Consider the following 26,179-nt stretch of genomic DNA (forward strand, 5'->3'; position numbering starts at 1 on the left):
CCTCTCTCCCATAATAAAAAGCTATTTCTTTTTTTTCCCTTTGATTTATTTATATACACTAATAAAGTAAAAGAAAAAAATAGCCCCACATGACATAGCTGTACTTAAGGTTTTAGGGTATGTGCTTCTAAACAGTGTAATTAGTATATTGTAAATCTTTTACTGTAGCATGTACCTCATGGTATGTAAAAAAATATATATCTTCGCTTTCTATAGGTTATCTATTGAAATCTAAATTAAAATAATTGCATATAAAATTATATAATGTTTCATGTTATTAATGTATCATTTTAGATATTTAATATATTTTTCATATTTTGCTATTATACATCAAGCTATAATAAGCATATATGTGCATAAATTTTAGGATATTTGTATTATTTCATTACCATAAATTCCTGGAAGACTAATGGCTAGTTCAAAAGATAAGTTGGCTAAAACTGTATTGCCACTTTCTGGGCTTAAAGAAATGTTTCACTTTACATAATACTGCAATAGAATGGTGGAACTTTTATTTTAGGAATATTTCTAAAGAAATTTACTTATTTTATTCCTGTAAATTAGAATTTTTAATATTAAAATGGTTTCTAATTTGAAGTACATTTATAAATAATCTTGTTGAAGATAATTAACTTTTTAAAAATATTTCTGATATTGTGACCATCACCACTTCAAAGAGGCAATGAATAGAGTAGAATGATATGTAGCAGGAATAAGTCCGAGTGGTGCAAAGGATGAACTTTACCAGACACTTTTGGCACACAATGCCACATACTGGTTGTCACCCATTTGATGGGAAAATTCTGAAGTATAGTTTACACATTTCTTTAGAAGTTCCCAGCACAATAGAGCCCCAGTTGTCCTTAGCATTAACTATTCATTAAAACCTTCCTGGTTCCAGTCTTTTTACTGTCTTTTTCTTCAATGCCTCACTTCTATTTCCTGGGATCAATCATCTCCCGCAAAACTACTGGCCACTAAATTTTTGTTTTATGTTCTGTTTTCAGGTGAAATACAAACTTAGATACTCCTTTTATTTCATTGACATATTTTATTACCTTTGACCTTTGGTGTTTAGGAGAGGCCAGAATAAAAGCACCCCTTTTTATATTAGAAAAATATGTAAATTTGTATATATTAATATTGTTAAGAGGAACAATTCTGCTAGACTCATAGAATCAACTACAAATAAGTGTTTTTGAAGAAATGTAATACTTCCAAATCTTAGATTCCAAACAACAGAATATATATATAATGTTCGCTTAGCTAAAATTTGTCAATTTTATTGATATTTTCCAAGAACCAACTCAGTTTTATTGATTTTTCTCTATTTTTCTATTCTCTATTTCACTTATCCCATTATTTCCTTCCTTCTAACTTTAAATTTTTTTTTTCTTCTTTTTTTTTTTCCTTGGGGTATAAAGTTAGGTTGTTTATTTGAGATCTTTTTTCTTTTTTAATATGTTACAAGTTTCCTTTTTGCAACTGTTTTCACAGTATTTCATTAGTTTTCATATGTTATGTTTTTATTTTCATTTGTCTCAAGATAGTTTCTGATTTCCCCTGTGATTTCTTCTTTGACCCATTGGTTGTATAAGAGCATGTTGTTTCATTTTGACATACTTGTGGGTTTTCCAGTTTTTCTTTAGCTATTGACTTCTAGTTTCTATTAGAAGAAAGAGACTGTGTATAATTTTAAAGTTATTAAATGTAAGACTCCTTTGTGGCTTAACATGCGGTCTATCCTAGAGATGCTCCAAGTGCACTTGAGAAAAAGGTGGTGGTGTTGGATGGCGTATTTCAATACGCCTTTTATGTTGAGCTGGTCTATAGTGTAGTTTAAATCCTCTATTTCCTTATTCACATTCTGTATGAATGTTCTATTCTTTATTTGAAGTGTGATATTGAATTCTCCTACTATTATTGTAGATCTGCCTATTTATCCCTTAATTCTATCAATGTTTTCCTTATATATTTAAGAGCATGTATATGCAGATAAATATTATATCTTCTTGGTGAATTGACCCTTCTATCACATATAATGTTCTTGTCTCTTGTAACCATTTTTGACTTAAAGTTTATTTTGTCAGACTTGTGCTGTTTTGGTCACAATTTGCATAGAATATCTTTGCTCATTATATCACTTTCAATCTATATGTGTGTCATTAAATCTAAACAGTCTCTTGTAGACAACATATAGTTAGACCTAAACAAGATCTCAGGATCTCTCTCTAACTTTCTCCACCTAGAACTACACATATTGCAAACTTCAGTTTGATCTGTGAATCTTATTGTAAAGGGTTGCTGTTATCTGTGGTAACCATATGTCTCATTTGACTAGAAGAGTTCTGTATTTTCTGCTATAGGCATTAATAGTATTTATTTCACTCTCAACAGTGTCCTCGTTTGAATAAATTACATGGTTATCCTACTGTTAACAGAAAAACTGAGGCACATTACAAATTTTAAGAATTTATTTGAGCAAAAATTATTCAAACTGGGCAATGCCAAAACAGAAGTGGTTAGGAGTATACTCTATAGACAGGAGTTAGGGGCAAGGTTTTTATAGAAAGGCCATAGAAAAAAGCAAGGATTTTATTTGATTGTCTAAAGCTTAAGCAGTTGCTTTATTTGGGACAGTCTAATTGGCTGTTTGTGATTCAATGTTCTTCTTAGCTTTGAGGTGTTTATAGGAATTACCTGTGTCTTAGGCTTCAGTTTGCTTACATAGGTTACTGACGCATTAGAGCCACTTCAGTCTAAAGGCTTCCTGGTTTGATTAACACTACTGATGTCTTATTCATCATAATGTAGGTATTTTGAGGAAAAGATGGTCTTTCATGGATTCTCTAACACAAACTATGCATGCAGAGCCTGTAATGAGTCATAAAATACTAGTAAATTCATTAGAGTCTGATGTAGTTAAGCCTTTGGGAAACATCACAAAAATCTTTAAGCCACGTTGATATCAATTGGTTCCTTAAAGCAATAATTGCATGTAGTATATACTTTAAGGATCTGATGAAACTTCCCAAAGGACTAATTTACTCCACAGAGATGATTTACATACTGAGAGGATCTGGAACAATAATTACGATAGCAATTAATCAAAGAGGGAATTGAGCATTTGTTTTAATGTTATTTCTTTGCTGCTATAAGAATTCTCCCAGGACTGTACCTTCTACAAACTCAAATGTAACATGAAACACACCACTGCTTCTAGTATAAATATCCCATTGTATTCCATAGATGTAAGAAACAATAATTCAGAAAGGAGCATAACTATATTTAGAAAGTTTTAGAATGTCACAAAATTGGCATCTAGTATCTACTAGTCAACAACGCAAATAATTAAGACTTGAGTAAAGTCATACTTTTAAGCGTTTGCAAGGCTTGGAAGATCCCTTGAATTCACAGAGGTCCCAAGTAAATAATTATATCTGAATATATTTGAGGTTGAAATTTTAGATTTGATTATTTTATGATTTCTTTTTATTATCTATTTCCTAATTTACGACAAGCAAGTGTTATTGTGTCCGATATGTGAAAACTCTGTAGAAATTATAAAGAGTAAATCACAATCTTGTGCTCAAATTACTGTCATTAAACATGGTAGCAAAAATAAGCAAAACAAAACAAAAATACTTAACATACCTGAAACGTGTGCAGGAAATATATAGGAGGAAAAAGAACATATGAACTTTAGTTATAATATCGATATCATAGTTCAGGTGAGTGTTAACAAGATTTTACATTAGGGTAGTCCTATTAGAAACAGGTTAGGAATAAAACAGAGACCATATGGTTTTGTATTCAGAGGGAACTGATAACTAACTAGGTGTAGAGTATAATGGATTGCTGATGAAAGTTCTAGCAGAACTCTATACAAATATCTAAGATCTTTACAATTTGACATTGCAGCTACTTGCAGCTATTTCCATAAATAGGTAGTATATCTATTTTTCCAAACTAACTCTGGAGTTAGTCATATGATTATCTTTGTCCATTATGATAGTAGCAAACTTGATACAAGTTGTACTTTCTTATTTACATTTTTTTTTTTTTTTTGAACATAGCTACCACCATAGAAACACAAGCCCAAGCTATCTTACTGGAAGATAAGAAATATCTAGAGCGGACCTGAATAGTTTCAGTTGAGGCCATCTTAAGCTAACCAGCTACTAGCTCAACAGTTACCTGCTTATAGTCACTGTGTGAGCCCATGAAAGAGCAATCAAACCTATCAGAACCACTCAGACAAAGCCCTGGCTTCTGAGAAATAATAAATGAATGTTGTATGCTCCTGAGATTTTATGTATTTCTTATCAGCATTATTTTATCAATAGATAACTGATACATTAGAATGAGAAAAAGAGGAGTAAAAGGTTAAAAAAAAAGGTTTATAATTTGTCTTATTATTATGAGATTGTGCATTCATAAGTATTTTCTAACATGCAAGGAAAGTCAGTTTATTACCTCTAGAACATAAAATTCAAAACTATAATAGGGAAGTTGGAAATCTGAATATTTGAAGTCTAAATTTTGCTCATTCAATTTGATTGTGTAATCTGTTATCATATAAATATCTTTTTTTGAGAATAACTTCTTGTTTAATGACATTACCTATCTATAGAAAAAAACAAAAAAGGAAATATAATTTGCTTCTATTTTTGAAAGTAATTTATTATTTATTAATTTGACTGTTCATATTTATCAATTATGTAGCTAAAATCATAGGCAAACAGAATAGCAACTCAAGAAACATCGATTTAAATTAAAATTAATCTAAGTATTAAGCTCTACAGTAGCATTTTTCTCTTAATAGTTTCCTTAGGTTCACTAGTAGACATGTTATTAATTTCTAATCCTGAGAATTATTTTATATTGTAAAGTATCTATAGTCTTATTTTCTTAAATATATTTCCTAGACCTAAAATCTGATGAAAAGAAATTAAGAAAATTCTAAAATGAAAATTAATAATCATAATTCTCCTTATACCCACCTGTGGTAAAAAACAGAAATATTAACTTCAAGTTGTAATTACTTCTTCAAAGATGGAACCAGCTTTTATATCCTAGTTCATGATAGTCTACAGAGTGATTATTTTTGTTTTTAATTTTTGAGCTCTAGAAAGTTAAATAAATTAAAATGAAGGTTCTCTTCCATTTTACCAATGTATCTGTTTTCTTTTCTTTTTTTCTCCAAGTCTATTTTATTTGTTTGTTTTGAATTATATTAATAATCTGCCATGTCACTAATTAATGTTAGAATAGCTTTGAAAATTTGGAAAAATATTATAATATCTCACTCACCTTTTGAGATTTATCAAATCATATAGTTAGGAACCTGGTTACTAACATAAAATAATAAAGATTTTATGGAAAATAACCATCTCTTCCTCAAAAAGTACTGAACTAAGAGTCATAAAGTATGTCCACGTCTCTAATAATTACACCATGAGTTTGTACTTAGGTCTGAAACTTCAGGAGAAATTGTCATTAAAGATAGATAAATTATAGATTGAGGAAAAGGTTGTTTAGGTATTGTTATTAGAAAGAATACTAAACAAAATTAAGGGAATTCATCTGATATATTGAGCAAGCAAACAAAACACATAAAAGTCAAAATACCTTACAGGCTAATTGACAGACTTGTTAATGTTCTCTCACCACATTCAACACATTCCAGCTCCTTGTAAAAAGCCAATTCTCTTCCCCAGTGTAATTTGTGGTTCATTAACTTTCAGTTGGTTAGAAGTAAAAAATTACTGGAGGGTCAGGTAGGTTTATACCAGTTTAAAAGAAACAATTATTATGAAAAAATGGTCCTTAAGGATTTAAGATTTTATTGTTCAGTAAACCTCCTTGAATTAACTTTCAGCACAGTTTTAGAATACACCAAATGTCTGTTGGAGGGGAAAAAAATAAATACATCAATAAAAATGTTTTATGTGAAATCATAAGAATAATTGAATATTGTACCTGAACTGGTGCTACATTTGACCTCATTAATGACTTTGTATTTTCTGCCTGTAAATGTACTTTGGTCTCAAAATCCCACAGCAGATAAAGTAGTTATAACACAAGACAACTAATTGTGCAAATTTCTTCTGCTGTTGAATCAATAAAATGAAATTGTATTTTTGTCTCAAAGTTAATAGAGTGGTATTGAATAGATATATATGATTACAGGCCTGATAAAGCACACCACTTGATTTCCACACCATAGCTTAGTGTGTTAATGTTGACTGCTGATAGTTAAAAGATAAATCAAAGTCAAATTATGAAAAAGGAGCAATAGAAGTACTGAATTCAACAAACTTATACCTGTGGGAGATAGAATCAAATGCAGCCTAGCTAAAATTTAAAGGTCAAATCAAAGGTGTTTCTTCAGTTGAGATTCAGCTGTGAAAAGTGTGATGAATCAGTGGTGGACAAAGGAATAGGATTTTTTCCTTATTGTTGCATTTGTCTCCTGGATTACCTTGATTGGCAGAAAAACAAACAACTAAAGGTTTCTGAAGCTTTCTTTTTTTCTTCTATTGATAAAAATGTGATAAGAAAGTTTAAGACCTCTACACCTCTAAGTGAGCTGATAGGGAGCCCAAGAGAAAACAAAATTACCAAAAGGGTTTGATAAGAGAGATCTTTTCAGTGGTATGTACCTATTTAGACTCTAAGGATTATTGAATTCTTTAAAGCTTTCCTTGGGCCATTGATAAATTATACAAGAATGTCAGTAAAGGACTAGTTGTGACAGCAGTGATGAATTAGCTGTCTAGTTTTTCTTGTTAATTAGTAAGTTTGAACATATTAAGAACCATATTTTAAAAAATAAGATTGTAAAAAATACTTTGTACAAAAAATTTATAAAAACTATTTTGAAATTTGAAATTTTAATGCAGCAGAATTAGGAAATATTGATTCAGAAATTAAATAATAATTTTCCTACTTCATTATTTGATAAAAGAGTATTGTGGATAAATATACTTAACCCACTATTATACTGGACTCATTTCTAGATCTTTGAAACAAGTCATGAATGTTAATGCCTTGAATTGCTTTAGTTAAGACTGTTAATACATTAAACAAATGGTTAAGGAAATAAACTTTTGCTTTCTCTTTTCAAAGTTTCATTTGGTATGTAAGATATTTCTCCAGTTAAGCAGAAGTCTGAAGGACAATCTTAACATAAGGGATATTGAACATGCCTAAAAACTGGCTATAAAAACATATTGCTTTCTATTACTTGGATTGGCATTATGATGCAATTATTCATTTACATTACTACTACTAAAATTAAAGTTATAAATGAAACAGTTTACATTTAGCTATTTAGCATTGCCTAATAAAATAAAATAAAATAAAATAAAATAAAATAACCCAAAACGTGCATATTACTCCCTTAGAAATAACAAAAGAAAACCTTCTTTTAGCTATAAAGAAGGTTAAAGACATGTTACTGAATATAGAAATTTACTTTTGTTTTTGAAAGAGTTTTATAAAGTAATTGAATATAATTGAAAACTAGAGTTTACTCTTAATAATAATTCTTTTATATGATTATTATACGTTAAGCACTGGTTTAAGGGCTTTATTTTCTAATAACATATTAGTCTCACATATTAGCAAATCTAAGAGTCCGATATCATTATTATTGACAGTCATTGATGGCGTTAAGTGATTTATTGGAAGTAACACAACTAATAGACGTTTGAGCTTTTCTGAACCTAGGTTATTTGACTTCTTTATTCCTTGACTCACTACACCACAGAAAGCTACCTTATAACTAAGCTAGCATTTGTTTGGCCTTTTAATTATTAAAGATGTTAAAAGTATAATTTTTTTGTATTGGTCCTCTAACTACTTTGTAAAATCACACTTCATCTTAGGCCAATAGCTGAGAAGCAAGATTGTAATAATACTTGTTGCAACTCAATAATAAATTTAGTCATTACTGATTCATACGCATTTCTTGTATTACACATTCATTCATTCATTCATTCATTCATTCATTCAAAAAAGATTTATTGAACTCTTTCTAGTTATAATTCTAGTGCAATATGGTTATGGTTTGGATGTTGTGACTCTTCCAAATCTGTATGTTAAAACCTAAACCAAAAGTGATATTAGGAGACAGGATTTTTGGGAGGTGATTAGGCCAGAGTCCCCATGATTGGGGTAATCATCATTGTAAAAGAGACCTCACAGAGCTCCTGAAACTTTCCGCAACGTGAGGACACAGCAACAATTTGATAGTATTCAGCTTGGTTCTCACTACAATTCAACCATGCTAGTGCCTTGACTTTGAACTTCCTAGCCTCCAGACTGTGAGAGAGAAATTTCTTTTATTTTATAAGCCACCCAGTCTGTGGTGTTGTGTTGTAGCAGCCTAGATGGACTAAGACGATATTAACTTTTAGTCTACTTTTAGGTACAACATATAGAGGTTGAAAATACATACGAGTTCATTGCTCTTGAGAAGTTTGTATTTGAGTTGGAGAAAATAGATCATAAAAAAAGTAATAAAAATACTTACCTAGAAATCTGTTGGAAAGAAGCTGATTATGTGCTAGTACAGACAGAGACACTCGGTGGTTTCCTATTCAATACATAGGACCAAGGTCGACTCTGGTTTAAATTCTCATCTATATAGCAGTCAAAGCAATATAGTAGTAATTAAGAATTTGCTCTTTGGAGCTTTACCTCAGTATACAGTTATGCACTACATAATGATGTTTTGGTCAGTGACAAACTACATATACAATGATGGTAGGAAATGAGAGTTCCATATATGTTATTGCCCTTGAAGATCTTCCCATGGAACAAGCAGTGGAGGTGGAAGAAAGTGATACTGATGATCGTGACCCTGTGTAGTCCTAAGCTAATGTGCATGTTTCTGTCTTAGTTTTAATTTACAAAGTTTAAAAAGTAAAAAAAAATAGTAATTATAAATTTTAAATAGAAAAAACTTACAGAATAAGAATACAGAGAAAATAATTTAGTATATTTATACAATGTGTTCATATTTTAAGCTAATTATAAGAGTTGAAAGTTAAAAAATTAAAAAGTTTATAAAGTAAAAAGTTATGGTTAGCTAAGGTTAATTTATTATTGAAGAAAAAATGTATATTTTTATTAATTTAGTATATCCTAAGTGTAGTGTTTATAAAGTACACAGCAGTGTACAGTTCTATCCTAGGCCTTCACATTTACTCATCACTCACTCACTGACTCATCCAGAGCAGCTTCCAGTCCTGCAAGCTCCATTTACAGTAATTTTCCTATACAGGTATACCATTTTTTCTCTTTTACACTAAATTTTTATTGTACTTTTTCTATTTTTAGATATGGTTAGATACAGAAAATATGTATCATTCTGTTACAACTGTCTACAGTATTCAGTACAGTAGCATACTGTACAGGTTTGTAGCCTAAGTGCAATAGGCTTTCTCATATAGTCTAGATGTATGGTAGACTGTACCATTCAGGTTTATGCAAGTGCATTCTATGATGTTTGCTGAATGATGAAATAGATTAATGACACATTTCTCTGTTGCTAAGTGATGCATGACCGTTTATATTCCAAGCCCATCTGCATGTACTTGCTAGATTTATAAACTTGGGAAAATCAAATAACCTCTTTAAATCTCAGTTTTCTCATGTGTAAAGTAGAAATCCATATCAGTTTCATAGGGTTAATGATGATAACAATATTAATAATTTAAATGAACTTGAAACATTTAAAGAAAACATGAAAATGCTTAGGTTTTTCTTCTTTATATAAAACTTTTCTACTACTTTCAAACAATTATTATTTTTTTTAATGATTTGTGGTTGCTAGGCTTTTTAAAGTAGTATTTAATATGAAACTATTATACGCCATGTTCTGTGCTATCCATGGGAGATAAAGCTGAAAAAAGTAAATAATACGGTTATCAAGAATCTTATACTCTTGATGGAAAAAAGACATGAAACAAATAATTTCAGTAATATGTAGTGGTTAGTTTATTTTCATTTTATGGAAAATAATTACTTTTTTCCTTTCTTTCTGTTCAAGGGTCCCACATATAAATCAGTTAGTGACTAGAACCAATTGACTTCTATAATAAAACACAGTAAGCCACGTATTAGGATGAGTAATGATATACTTTTAAATGGAGATTGAACATTGAGATATTCAATAGTGGGAGAGATGACACCATCTACTACTGTGTGCTTCACTGAATTCCCATCCAAATTACTCCTACCCTTGGAAAGCTATCTAGACACTAGAAAAAGGTTTAGATTTCTGGGGAACAAAACTTAGAGTAGGGAACCTTATTATGCCCTCTTAGACCTACATTCCCAGTTAGAGTCAAGATAAAAGCCAAACCAAAATGAGGTGGCAGATTGAATTCAGGCCAAGGAATTAAAAAAGTTAAGGCTGGTGAACCAAAGTGAAAATATATTAGGATCAAGTAGAGATAGGGTTGGGAGCTAAGTATTACTAAATTTTAAGATTATCTTCAAACACATTTGAATATATTCATGTAGATTTCTCAAAATGCCTTATGTCAATAAAGGCAGGGGAAATTGTATTTTTTTATACTTTCTGGTACAAGAGGTATACTTGGTGTCCTGTCTTCTGTTAACAACACTATTGCCTTGATCTGGATTCTTAGTCTTCAAGTCTTCTATTAATTTTAATAAAAATGGATGGTTTCCTATGTGCCAGAAACTCTTTTAGGCTAGAGTTTCTGTAGTAAATAAGATGGACAAGGTCATTGTCCTCTTAGGGCTTGAAGTTTAGATGGTAAACAAATTAAGTTAAACACATAGATAGGCAGCAGTAAATCGAAAAAGAATAAAGCAAAGTAAGAGAGACTAAGAGAGTAGCTCAGAGAAAGAGATATATACTCAAAAACAGCCTCTCTGAGGAGGTGACAATTGAACAAAAAATTGGAATCCATTTAAGAAACCAGTTTTCTGAAGATCTGGAGAATAAATCTCTAAGCAGAAGAAACAACAATTAATATATATAATGCGTGCCACTCTCATCAAATAAGTCTTTTATAATTCTTTGTAATCTTTCAAACACATTTTATTTAATCCATTCGACATACATATGCCAGATGAATCACATCAAAACATACATCTAACCATGCCATTTGCCTGCTCTAAAGCTCTCAATGGTTCCTCGCTTCCTAGAGAAAAAAGCCGAAGTCATATTGCCTGGTTCTTAAAATTCCTGTGACCTGTCATCAATATTATTTCTGCTTTTATTTCCAAATTTGACCTTTTACATGCCTTGTACTTCACACAAAAAATTATTTTTTATTTCTCAAATATAAATCCCTCCCTTTTCCTTGCTTTTGTGAAATTTTCATAAATAGTAAAAATCTGCTAACTAAATAATAAAAATCATCTGTTTTAATTCAAATGCACCTTCTATTGCGAAACTCATAGATTCCCAGGAATGAATGATATCTCTCCCTTCTAAAATCTGCTATGTTAAACTGTATCATTGTTTTTACCTTATAAAAGAAAAAGTGTCCTAGCATTTATCATAGGGAGAATAAATGATACTATAAAGTTAATCTCACTTAATGCTCTCTTTTGCATTGTTTATATACAGTCATGTGTCTCTTAATGACAGGAATACATTCTGAGAAGTTTGTCTTTTAGGTGATTTTGTCATTGTGGGAACATCGTAGAGTATACTTATAAAAATCTAGATGGTACAGCCTACTACACACCTAGGCTATATAGTATAGTCTATTGCTCCTAGGCTACAAGTCAGTACAATATGTTGTATGAAACAACATAAGATTAAATCAAGCACAAGAGAAAATGATGCAATCAAGAGACAATAAACATGACATTTCTGAGGTTGCTGCCTGTATAACAAAGCATACTGTTTCACAGCAAGCTTTTTTATTAGTAGAAAGAGTAAACTGTAAAATAACAATAAAAAGTATAGTATAATAAATGTATAAATCAGAAACATAGTTGTCTATCATTAGTAAGTATTATATATTCTACATAATTGCATATGCTGTATTTCATATGACTGGCAGCACAGTTAGGTTTATTCATACCAGCATCAACACAAACACATGAGTAATATGTTGTTTGTGCTATGATGTTATGACGGCTATGATGCTACTAGGCTATAGGAATTTTGCAGCTCCATTATAACTTTAATTTTATGGGACCATTTACATATATGTAGTCTATTGTTGACCCAAATGTCATTATGCAATGTATGGCTGTATCTGTCTTAATTCCCAACCAGATTTTGAGCATTTCAAATAGTTTATAGGAAATTAACTTGCTATCTATGTAGCTGGCACTGAACCATCAATGAATGATGGCAAGACATCTTGGACATAACTAAAAGGTATAGAGGTCAAAGAGGTTCAAACCTTCCCGGTTATTTCTGGGTATATTTTAAGTGTGAGTCTTAATCTACTCAGGCTGCTATAACAACATACCTTAGCCTGAGAAGTTTAAAAACAATAGATATGTGTTTCTCATCATTCTAGAGGCTGGGAAGTCTAAGATCAAGGCACAGGGTAGATTAGTGTCTGGTGAGGGCTGTTTCCTGGTTCATAGATAATTATCTTTTCATTGTGTGCCTAATTTTTGCCTTGGTATATTAAAACATTAGTCAAAGGAGATAATGAATTAGAGTTTATTTAAAACTCTCTTTCTTTAATATACTTGAGGATATTTCAGAATAATAACTCACAAATGCTCTATGACAAGAAAGTTGATTCTGAGTGGCTAGACTACTCTAGAGACCGTTGAAGAAATATCTAGACTATTAGGTAGAGAACTGCAAAATTTAATCAAAGTCTCCAGCACAGAATATCATTGAGTTCAAAACTGCCCTTGACTTCATCTGCTGAGCAATCCAACAGATACACTGATTACCCTATATGCACCGATACTTTTGGAATACATTTAGATAAATTAGATATATTTCCCAATGACATAAGCAACAATATTTTGTGGTGTTTTACTGTACCATTTATTTTATGTGGATACTCAAGTTTTGTAACTACTCTTTTTCCTTCTCTATCAAGCTGTATTTCTTTATTATCTTCACTCTTTTTTTCTGATGTTCACTTAAACATCCTTTGTGACATAAATATAAAGTTATTTTTAATTGTGTGTAATGAGATCCATTGTGAGAACTTTTCTGTAAAATCAACATTTAATGCAAATGCTTAAGACCAATATTACTTTACTATTTTATCAAGATATTCTTTAATAATTCTTAGTGCAGCATCTTTCTTAATTGAATTGGATTTACTCCTTAAAGATTAATTTGTATACCTAAAGAAATTTTACTTCAACCAATTGGAGAGCTACTTAAATTTAAATTTATTTTATTTTATTTTTTAAGGTATATTTTGACTTAATATATGAAGCTAATCACATATATTTTTTTAGTCCAGTGAAATGATTCCATTTAGAAATATTCTAAATGGTCTTCTGACTCAGAAAGTGCCTTAGCCATATGTAAATGGACTAATAAAATATGACCATTGTACCTTAATGCTATATTCCCAATTCATGAGGACAAGTCCCTTATCATAATTTGCTATATATTTTATCTCTTGTCTATCATGAATTTAATCTCAGTTATGCTTCTGTTCTTTTTCTAGAATAATGTTGACCAGTAGATTTGCTTTTAAATTTTGTTTTGTTTAAATCTCCCACAGCACTAGATTGCTACCTTTTCGGAGTGAATTTTCCTGAGTTTTATTCTTTTATTTTATTTTTTTCTCTAAAACTTAGGCTAAAATATTTATAATTTATTATCTGATAGAATTTTGCTACTTCTACAGATGATGGTAGGTGATTTATTTTCCTCCAGCTGCCTCTGCTTTTCATTGGTTATATTTGTTTCTATCTAAATTGCTTAGAAAAAGAAAGACTAAGATTAAAACCATGAGCATTTTTGCTCAAAATATATTTTAATCAGATTTGTTTTCCTCCAGCTGCCTCTGCTTTTCATTGGTTATATTTGTTTCTATCTAAATTGCTTAGAAAAAGAAAGACTAAGATTAAAACCATGAGCATTTTTGCTCAAAATATATTTTAATCAGATTTGTTTTCCTCCAGCTGCCTCTGCTTTTCATTGGTTATATTTGTTTCTATCTAAATTGCTTAGAAAAAGAAAGACTAAGTTTAAAACCATGAACATTTTTTTCTCAAAATATATTTTAATCAGATATTTTTAAAAAATTTATAAATTTGTTTAATTAATTTCATTTTGTTTTAAACAAATTTGTTTGTTCATTTTTAGATGTACCTGTATGTTTTCATTGCATTTTAGCACACGATATACTTTATAAGAAGTTTTAGATCCAATAGATATTTATTGGTAATATCGTAGTTTGCAGACATGAAGTCTATCTAGAGTGAGCTTACTATCCACACTAGGAAAGATAAACTAGCATTATTTTTACGTATAGGTAACTTAGGCTCTGGAGTCAATTGACTGCCTGTATTTATATTCCTGCCTTATTTCTTTCTAGATATATCTTTCTAGATATATAAGACAATTTTTAAAAACTATTTATCTATAAAAATCAGATCATTATGGCACCTGTCTTATAGAACAAAATATATTATTATTAATAATAGTCAAAGTGATAATGATAAATGGTATTTATTAATTGCTGATTGTATACTAGGCAGTGTTTTAACCATCTTACCCAAAGTAAAATGAGAAATTAAGTAGATTACCCAACTCTCTCTAATAGTTCAAGAAGCAGAGCAGGAATTTGAACCCCAAACTCCCTAATTCCAAAGTTACTTGAACATTTCTCTTACGCAAAATAACCAAATAAATATTTTAAAGGGAATTGTGTTTATTTTGGATAATGACGATGACATTGATGGTTGCAGTGATGATAAATGGTAAAAATGACATGTTCAATATGTATATTCTAGCTTATTGGCTTCATATGAGTAGGCATGTAGCAAAATCAACTTATTTTCATTGAGGTTTTAGTTTTTAGAAAAATCTTTTTTTCTCTCTTTCTCTGGGGCACTCACTGCTAGTATAAATACAGACTGTAAAGCAGCTATTTTTAAAAAATATTTTAAAGTAAAACTTTAAATTAATTTGGTCTTTATGTTAATTGTTGTTAAACATTTATTCTGCTAGGAATATTATGTTTTACAAGTTTAATATGGAGAATGTAATGTCATATAAAAGCATTCGTTTTTTGTAAAATAGTAATTTATCTTCGAAATTGTATTTTCTACTGCATCAGGCAAATTATAAATGGCTTGCTATATTACAGAGTGAGCTTTATGTAAAATATCTTTAAAAGGAACTTTTAAAGCTTTATGATTATTTTGAAAAGCATTGAAACAATTTTTAAGCAATCCATATTTTTAGATTGTGCGTTGAAAAAGGTGGTTATACAGAGGAGGAAAAAGGTATACACATTCGACTAAGACCAGAGAGATTAGTTTCTATAGCATTTCTTTTTTTTCACTCCATCCTCAGAAGACAGAAGAAAAGGACAAGCAAACATTTCCTACAAAAGGACAGTCATTTGTTCTCTGAATTGAATGCTACCAAAGTATGAAGCCCATTGCAGTAGACTCTGCCAAAGACATTAGAAAGTCTAAAACCTCCCTTTGCTCTGAAAGACATTAGGGCTGTAACATCTTCGAATGAGCCAAATTTTCATCCTTTTCTGCACTTATAAACCCCACACTTGGAGGATGTATTCTGAGCAACAAAACTGGCAAGAAAAAAAAAGTCTCTACTATTAAAGTAGAGGGAAAAAAGTAACCAAGAATTAGAAACAAAAGAGACATATATACATACTATGTTTAATTTTAACTTGAAAATATGTGTATGCATTTATATATTTTCAATAACTTCATTTTGAAATGCAAGCATTATTTTAACTTATGATTGATACCAAGGCACAAAATGATACCGAATTCCATGTAATTGTTTCATTTTTTTAAATCTATCAGTAACTGTTCAAATATATAGTGTTCATTAAACAGTATTTGTATGTAATTATTTTGTATTTCTTATAGATTTAACATTTAAAGTGCTTAGAGTTATTTATGATTTTTTCAAACATACTATTTTCTTTTAGCAATGCCTATCTTTTAAATATTGTTTTCTATTACAAAAATTGCAGTAACATTTTGAAATGAGGAATGAATTTAAGGTTTACATAAATTGCATTTGATTTACAATTTCAAATCTGGCACTTAAAAAGGGCTATACTATTCAAACTATGTTCTCTCATTACATGGTTTAGGTTTAAGTATAAACCATTGTTCATAATATTACACCTTCATTAAAATGTCTTGTTCCTATTCTAAATAGAACAAATCCTTATGATATGATGTGAAGCATATGTAGTTAATTAGCTAAGCAATAGTAGTACATTGTTTAGTCAAAATGAAAGTGTATTTCATTTTGAAAATACTGAAATTATCTCTTAAGGCATTGCAGCATATATTTTATGTTGGTTATTAAATATGCATTTCTTTCACATGGATTTTTCTTTATAAAGATTGTTTTAACAAATATCATTTATAAGTGACATTTATGAACTACAGCCTCCAACTGCCTTGGATTCTTTTTCAGAACTCTTCATTACTCTAATATATTGTTCATATTTCATGTTTCTGGGCTCTTAAAAATATTTGTTTTTTAAATATTTCCATGTTGGTTAAAGAAAAGGATTATTGAAAGGCCCAGGGCACAAAAGATCATATGACTTAAACGATAGTCAGTGATTTATGACATTGTTACCGCCCATCATTGAGTAAATGAGGCTTGAAACTGACTAATGTTTCTCTTCATTTTCTTTGTTGAAAACATTTATAACTTCCTCCAGGGATTTTTAGTGCATGGAAAACAAAAACAAAAACAAAACAACAACAACAACAAAATTCTTAAACTATTACTTGGTTTTAATTACATTTGAGAAATAATACTTTGGGTAGTATTATTAGGAATACTTTTGACTTAGTAAACTGCAATTTTTGGAAAACATATGTATTGACAAAGGTAAAAATAGCATCAATAACAAAATCCATTTCAAATCAACATTTTTCCAAATGATCAATTAATCATCTATTTTTCTATACCTACACAAATAGTAGGGAAAAAAATTAGGTTCTCCAAATTACTTTATCAGAAACAGTTTAAACAAATTCATAGTTGATGCTACAGTATGAGCTGTTATATAAAGTGGCAAATAGAATGGACATTAAGAATAGTTCTACTGCTTCAAGTGAAAACCACAGTATATAAAATGCCTTTGATATTTCTGCTATGAAGAGATCTCTTAATGCACACTCCTAAATTCTGTTTCTAACTCAAGTATTATGCTCAAAAAAAGGACTTTGTATTGTCTTTTCCTAGAGTTCCAAGACTGAACCCAGACTATGGTCATCCCTAGATTTTGATGCTTAGTGCGGTGAGAATATATTTTACATTGATTTTTGAGGTAAACAATTTATTCTTCGGAAAAATCATCGAGAATAAAATTTTTAGTTCGGGTAGTTAGGATAAATATAGATAAGGAAGATCAAATCTAATGTTGTTTGTTTGTTTTTTTGTTTTTTTTTTTTTCCCCCTCAGATTCAGTCTTGAAAGAGCCCAAAATAAAGCACAAATAATAATGCAAAGAATTTATTTAAAATTGAGCAAATCATTGATAATTCAAGGCAGTATTATTTTGGAGAATGTGTAAGATAATAATGGTTAAGAAAGCAAGCACTTAACAGATTTTTATATTCTGTATTAGCTTACTCTTGTGCATTAGCTTACTCTTTAGTCAGCTTTGATGACACTGGTGATTTCAGCACCTGCAGCACAGGGGACAGCATGACAGCAAGTCCAAAGAGGAGCAGATAATAATACTAGCAACCATGTGGCCGTCAATGAGAACATCATCAATGGTGCATGTAAGTCACCCTTAAGAAATCTACAAACTAACAGGATAAATTGTTGGACGTCCTACAATATGCAAAAGAATTAAAATCAGAGAAACACTATTTTGTATTCATTTTAATCCTGGAATAGCCTAGTACATGTGACTTACATTGCTATCTAAAATTATTTGTTCTATTCTCCTTTTCCTCCATAAACCTTATTGTCATTTGATATTTGTTCCCAGAACTGGTGATTTCTTCCCCATGATCACGCACAAGAGATGTTCTATGTGGGAATAGTTGAACATATTCCAGACCAAAATACCCCATCACTTTTAATGAATATCATCGATGGTATCAACATTTTCAGTTTGCTGTTATATGGCACAGCTTTCTAGATGAGCACCAGTAATTCAAAGTGATGAGATGCCAGAATCAGCTTCTCTTCTAAATAAACAATTTGAAAGGAGTGAACAAATAGCATGCTATTACAAAAAAAAAAAAAAAAGAAGATATTCTCTCCTCTTTCATAATTGTTTAAAAGAGATAAGCAAGAAAAAAAAAAACAACTCACAGTTGGTAGCTTATCATATTTTATCAATGACATATTAAAGTCAAAGATATTTCTTCAAGGTAAAAAACACTGTGTACCAATGTAACTCAGAAGGGCTTGAATTCAAGCCTAATACATAGGAATAATTGATAAAATGCATAATTAAACTTAAATGAAAGGAAAAAAATACAAAGTTCCAGAAATAAATGGAAATTCAAAATAAAAAGAACAAACAGAAGATGAACCTGAAAGAATTAGTAACCAATGAATCAGCTATAAACTTTAATAGTGATTCTGAGGATTCAGGTTACAGATTCTAGACGCAAGCTTTGAGAAAAAGTGAGAAAATTTTCTACCCACCTAGGACCTAGTGAGAAAAATATAAAAATTCAGCCAATTTTTACTCATACATGTGAGATATATATTACTCTGCAAGCATGATGTAATAACTCAAAGTTAATAAATTTAAATCAAGTTTGAAACCAGTAAAAATATAGGGACCCAGGCAGAGTCACCTACAAACATACCTCATAGCAATTCCAAAACACAGCATTCAATGGAAAACAAATACCACAGCAAATAACCTTATACTAACATCATATAAACCACACGAAGAAATGAACTAGGCTTCATAAAGCACACTTACAGAAAAGTGTGCTTAAAATTATCAGAGGTATACTTGAAACTAATTAAAAAAATTATCAGAGGAAAAAGATAGAACAGAAAATGTAAGATGTTGAGAAAGGCATATGATATGCACATTTTTTCAATACTCACTGGCCCCATAAGAATGGCCCTTGGGCCTAGAACATTTCTTTACCAAGAGATAAAGAGTCTTACAGCCTGCACTGGGCTTATCATTTTGTATGGGAATATCTTTTCTTTTTCAGACTCAATGTGTACTCTTTGTTTTGCTTAAGTGTCTCATACGGCACCTGGCCAACCCAATAACCATATCCAACCCCTGGAAAGAGAAAGTGAGGATTCTTCTAGGGTAGGACAAGAGGGGCATGTACAGGTCATTTGCCCTGTGTTGGTTGCCAAGAGGGACCTGCTGGATGGACTTGCTGACATACATTGCCAAAGCTGATCTTGGTCTATCTCTTCTATATAAGTAAAGCATTGTTCCATCCAATGCTTGACTCTGATGTGTTTTCCTTTGTGATTCTGATAGCAAGACCAGTGAACAGAACTGTTCAGACTTCTACTCAAGAACACAGGCAACAGATGCCACTTGTTCAACCCAAGATCAGCATGAAAAAGGAACAAGACAATTTGATAAAGAACAAAACAAAACAAAACAAAAACCTGAATAGAATTAAATTTAGAATAATAGAATTACATTTAAGTATTGAATATAATAGAGCAATTGAATATAATAGAGGACTGAATTTAAATTTAAATCTGAAGAAATCACCTAGAATTCAATGAGAAAAAAATAAAGTTATAAAATATAAAAGATAAATTGAACATGATATATACAATGGGAAGGTCATGTATGTTAATAGGCATTTCAGAAAAAGAAAGTGGAGACCATGGTAAAAAAGCAGAGTGTCAAGTGGTAATAGTAGAGAGTTATTTTCTTTACAAAGAAATTCAAGAATTATTAGACTGAAAAAGCCCATCAAGTCTTAACCAGAATTGAAAAGGTCAAAAACATTCCACTCCTTAATACATAAGGCGAATTGGCAAAACATCACAAACTTTTCAAATCTACCAAAAGATAAATAAGATTTCTTATGAAAAACAAAAAACAAAAAAAAACAACATAGTTAGAATAGACTTCTCATCAGGAAAAATTAATGTCAAAAGATAGTGGATAATAACTTTAAAGTGCTGAGCTAAAAGAGGTGTCAATTTCAAATGAAATATTCATACATCAATCCTTACAGAATTATTAAAGAATGTCTTTTAGAAAGAAGATAATTGAATTAAAAAGAAAGTAGGTTTATGCAAGAATGACAAATTAACAAAGAAATTATAAAATACTGATACATTAAAACAAGAATTTGTTTCATAATAATGACCTAAGGAGTGCTTAATAACAAGATGAAACTAGAATGAAGTTACAGGAAAAATAAGATGGGGGAAAGCAGATTTAAAGTAAAGTAACATCCTATATTATACAAAAGAAGTTAGCACGAAAATAAAATTTTGTTAAATTAAGCATGCTTGTTAAAATCTATGGGTAGCCCTAAATGACAGGAAATAAAATGCAAAAATTATAAAGTTGGATAGCATACTTTATAATTTTGGGGGGAAATGAAAACTGGATCAGCCCAACAAAAAGTACAAAAAGAATAGGGACAACATACATCAGTAATTATAAATTAAAATTGGTATAACCATTCTCCAAAACATTGGAAATACCTAATAAAGTTTAAAATATGCATAATAACCTAATAATTTTATTATTCTAAATATAAACTAGAAATTTTTACATTAAGTACTAGCAGACGTAAAAAGAATATTTTTCTTTATTCCTGCATTTTTTTTATAGAAACTGGAAATGATATAAATATCCATTGAGACAGAAATAAAGTGTGATTTATTTCTATTTCAAAATATAATACAGTAAAATGAATAAACTTTATCTGGGAATGTAGGGCAAGATTGATTTTAAAAATACAATATTGAGTTAACTATACTATTTTGGTGTTCTATGCTGTCATAAAAAATTACCACTAACATAATGGCTTAAATAACATAAAATTATTATGTTATAGTTCCTTAGGTCAGGCTGAGATAAATATGATGTTAGGGGTGTCTTCTTTCCTGTAGGCTCTAGATGAGAATCTTTTTCTTGATTATTTAAACATTAGAAATATTAATTCCATGTGATTATAGGACAGATGTGTCTATTTTCTTGCTTCCTATCAGCCTATCCGGAGGCTGCCCTTAGCTACAAAGGGCCTCTCTCTGGTCTTTGCACATAACCCCCACATCTTAAAACCAGAACCAGGATACCAGGATGTCAAATCCTTCTTACATTACTATCTTAAGACTCACTCTTTTGCCTTCTGCCATGCATCTCTGTGACTACAGTTAGAAAATGTTCTCTGGTTTTAAGGACTCATGTGATTAGATTATGACCACCTGAATAATCTAGGATAACATCCCAATTTCGAAGTCCTTAACCTTAATCATAACTACAGAATTACTTTTACTCTGAATGGGAAAATGATCACAGGTTCCAATGAACAGGGCATGAACATCTTTGGAGGCCATTATTCTGCCTACCATATAGTCCATCATCTGGCCCTCAAAGGTTCATATCCATCCCAAATATAATTATTCCCATCCCAATGTTACCAACCCATGACACCATCAACTAAAAGTCCAATGATCTCAATAATGTTTCATCATCTCAAAAGTACAAAATCTCATCATTTAAATTAAGCATGGGTGAGTCTTAGTATAATCCTTCCTCCAGCACAATTCCTCATCATTCATGCATCCATGAAACTAAATAAACATGTTATATGCTGCCAAAATGCAATGGCAGGACAATAATAGAATGATTTAATCTGTCAGTCCAAAAATAGGAGAAAAATGAAAGAAAAAATTGAAGCACTGATCTCAAGCAATTTGGAAATTCAGCCACATGAACTCTTTTAGGTTTTATGGCCTGGGAATAATCTACTGCAGCTTGTATTCTGTCTTCTAGTTCAAGGCTTTGGTCTCTGAATTATTCTTCTCTTTTCATAATAGGTAGCCTATCTTTGTAAGTGACTAGTTTTATCAGAGGGTTCCTCGCTGCTAGAATTTTGTGAATCCAAAACCTCTTATTTTAGATCTTTTTGTTCCCTTTTTGTCCAATCTGGTGATGTTTCTGCTGATATAAAACTTTCAATAACCTTCTGGGTCTCCCTTGCATGTCACAAAGATTTACTGTATTAAACAGGAGACTAGTCCATACATCTGTCCTAGATAATTCAGTATGATGGCATTTGTGAAAAAGTTTAAAAACTCATTAATGTTATTCATTATGTATGGATAGTAGGTATGGAGTGAGATAAAAACATGGGAAAATGAACACAAAGTGAATCCATAATAGAGTTATAAATCTGTGAAAGAAGATTTGATGGGAAATAGAAAAATGGTGGGGATTTTTTAAAGGTCTTTACTTTTCTGAGTCATTTTTTAAAACTAATTCTTCTGAATCAAAAACATGTTAGCATTTGTCAATTCCAGATGGTAGGTATCCAGGTGTTTGTTACATTAGTTTCTGTTACTTCTTACAATTAAACTACTTTACAACAAAATATATGAAAAGGCAATTCTTCTGAGACTTGTTCTGATAAATGGATTTTAGGTCAACAGCCCTACAAACATTCTTAGTTGAACATTTAGCTGCTGAACAGTGGGCTTCCTGAATTCAGCCAAGGCTTCTAAAGATGCCATTTTGCAGAGACAGATGGGCAGATAAACACTGTCCAACATTTAGCATATGCTTCTCTGTGGAGTTCTGAAAATGCCTTGTAGGTGTCATTTTTACATAGTGTTAGCTACAGAAGTAGACAATGGTTATTAATCTCCTAGGATGCCATTATTTATCTCATAAAAATTTGTGAGCTTGCTCAAGTATTCTATTAAACTTTTAAAAAGTCAAATATACTAACCCATGAAATTGTTCTTAATTACATTTAATTATTCATATTTTAATTTTTAGAGATATGATTTTAATTTGTATACCTAATAAAAATAATTAAAAGAATTTAATATTGATTAATGAAGATGTCAGATATATAAACATGATAACTTTCTTTTTGTAAAAAAATAATTGATTGAAAGAAATCCCACATGTTGCTACTATTCTCATCATGATACACTCTTCTTATTACTGGTGATAATGAGGCTGTGCATGCCCACAGCTTCCATGACTTTTGTTTCAGAAAAGAGAAGTACCAAACGTGGACCAACAGAAGTTTTCAGTTAAGATAACATCCCTCCCAATATCTCAAATCCGAGAGGAGTTTCAAGAAGCATTTTCAGGAGACAGAACAATGAAGTTCTCATTTAGTTAAGAAGTAATATAATCAAAATCCAGCAAGTTATTTTGTGGATATCAATAAACTGTTTCTAAAGTTTATATAAAGAGGCAAAAGATCCAGAGAAGCCAACATAATATTGAAAGAGAGAATGAAGTAGGAGGACTGATGCTACCCAGCTCCAAGACTCACACAAGCAATCCTCAATACATCAAAGGCACAATTCATAAAATAATTGAAAAACTGGACTTCGCTAAAATCAAAAACCTCTGCTCCACGAAGAACGATGTCAACAGAATGAGAAGACAGCTCACAGACTTGGAGAAAATATTTGCAAAAGACACATCTGATACACGACTGTTATTGAAACTATAAAATAACTCTTAAACTCAAATTTGACAATAGTTAAGCAAATAACCCAATTAAAAAGTCGGCCAAAGACCTTAATAGACATTTTACCAAAGAATATATACAGATGACAAAGAAGTATATGAAAAATGCTCCACATCATATGTCATGCAAATTAAAATAACATGATATCATTATACATCTATTAGAATGGCCAAAATCCAGACCACTGACAATATCAAATGCTGATAAAGATGCAGAGCAACAGGAAATTTTCTTTCAGTGCTCATGGGAATGCAGAATGACATAGACACTTTGGAAATTAATATGTTGGTTTCCTACAAAACTAAACTTACTCTTATTGTATGATTTGGCAGTCATACTCCTTAGTATGTATCCAAATAAGTTGAAAACTTATAGCCACACAAAAACCTTCACACAATGTTTATAGCAGCTTTATTTATAATTTCCAAAACTTGGAAGCAACAAAGATGTTTTTCAGTAGGTGAATGAAAAATAAACTGTAGTACATTCAGACAATGGAATATTCAGCACTCAAAAGAGATGGGCTAGCAAGTCATGAAAATACATGGAAGAATCTAAATACATATTACTAAGTGAAAAAATCCAATCTGAAAAGGCTATATACTGTATGATTTCAACTACATGACATTATGGAAAAGGCAAAACTATGGACAATTAAATAGTGTGCAGAGAATTTTTAGGACAGTGAAAATACTATATTTAATAATATAATGATAGATATATGTCATTATACATTTGTCCAAATCTATAGAATGTATAACACCAAGAGTGAACCCTAAAGTAAACTATGGACTCTGAGTGATTGTGATATGTGAACGTTGGTTCTTCCTTGGTAATAAATGTACCATTCTGGTGAATGATGCTGCTAATGGGAGAGTCTATGCATCCACGGGGTCAGGTAGCACATGGGAATCTGTACCTTCCTCTTAATTGTGTTGTGAACCTAAAACTGCTGAAAATAGTCTAAAAATTGGAAATAGAGAAAAACAAAGGTGAAGGCAGAGAGACGTATCAAGATAAAGTTGCAGCTTCCAGATCATTCCCAAGGCTAGGATAGATCCTTGCTTCTGAGATTCCTGGTACACTGCTTGATTTTTATAACAAACTCTTATATTTTGCATAAGAGAAAAATAATAAACATAGTTATGTATAGTGTTTCCCTCACTATTTTTATTTGCTATTTTCCTATTAATGTTGACTGTCAAATGGATAGACCTTACCAATAAAAGTGAAATTTCAGACTTAAGATAATTGAATAAAAAATTACACATTTTATCATATAACTATGTGATGTATATAAATATGTGATATTTGTATGAAAATTACACAGTATTTTTTAAAGTAGCATCATCCAATTATTCAAAAATTAAATTTCTTAATATTTGTTAAGTTTACAAAACTCTGAGGACATCATGAATGGCAATCAAGCACAAGCCTATACAAAAATAATACTGTACTATTTAACGAGCTAATCTCATTAACATTCTGCCTTGTTAAACAGTGCCAAATATGAAAAGGCTAGACAAAAATCCACAGAATGAAAAGACAAATCACGGTGAAATTGCAAAGAACTGGAATGTATAATGTGGCAAGTTTTACACTAATAATTTATGACCTTGCCTCCATGGACAATAATATTAGAAACCTTTTAAGATAAATGAGCTTCTTTTAATTATTGTTGTCCAACTATTCCACATTTGCAACTTTAATTTTTCATTAAATCAGTAATTGAAAGCACTTAAAAAATTTTAAGTGGTTAAGTTGTTTTGTTTATACTTTTGTTATTGATTTCAAGTTTTGTTATATTATGCTCAGATAAATGATTTTCTGCCTTTTAAAAATTCTTATTCTGTGATTTTAATTTTTTTTCTAATTTTGAGAGATTCAATCAGTCACACTCTCATCTAGAGCTCATTTATAATATCTCTTTTCCTAGAGTGGCCTAAAGCTTACCTTGAAAGTTCTACAGAATCTGTAAGACTTACTTAAATTATCTATCAATGACCAACAATATTTATCAAATTAAATATATAATTAAAAAAACTATTTTTGCTAAATCTGAACAATTAAAACTCTTGATAGAAAGAGATGTCACTAAGTAGTATTAATCCCAATATAATTCTATTCATATGTAAGTTACTTTAGTGATATCTGAAAATTCCAATATGAATTTCTATAAAAGAAAAATACACTGTAAGGATTCAACCAGTGTTCCAGATATGCACAATCACAATATTTAAGATTACATTTGAATTTAATTACCGCTCTCAAGTAAACAAGAGATTATAACCAAAGGCCTAAATTTAGCTAAGGTCACCATATA

Source organism: Pteropus alecto, unplaced genomic scaffold, assembly GCF_000325575.1.
Source record: "Pteropus alecto unplaced genomic scaffold, ASM32557v1 scaffold25, whole genome shotgun sequence".
Classification (NCBI taxonomy): Eukaryota; Metazoa; Chordata; class Mammalia; order Chiroptera; family Pteropodidae; genus Pteropus; species Pteropus alecto.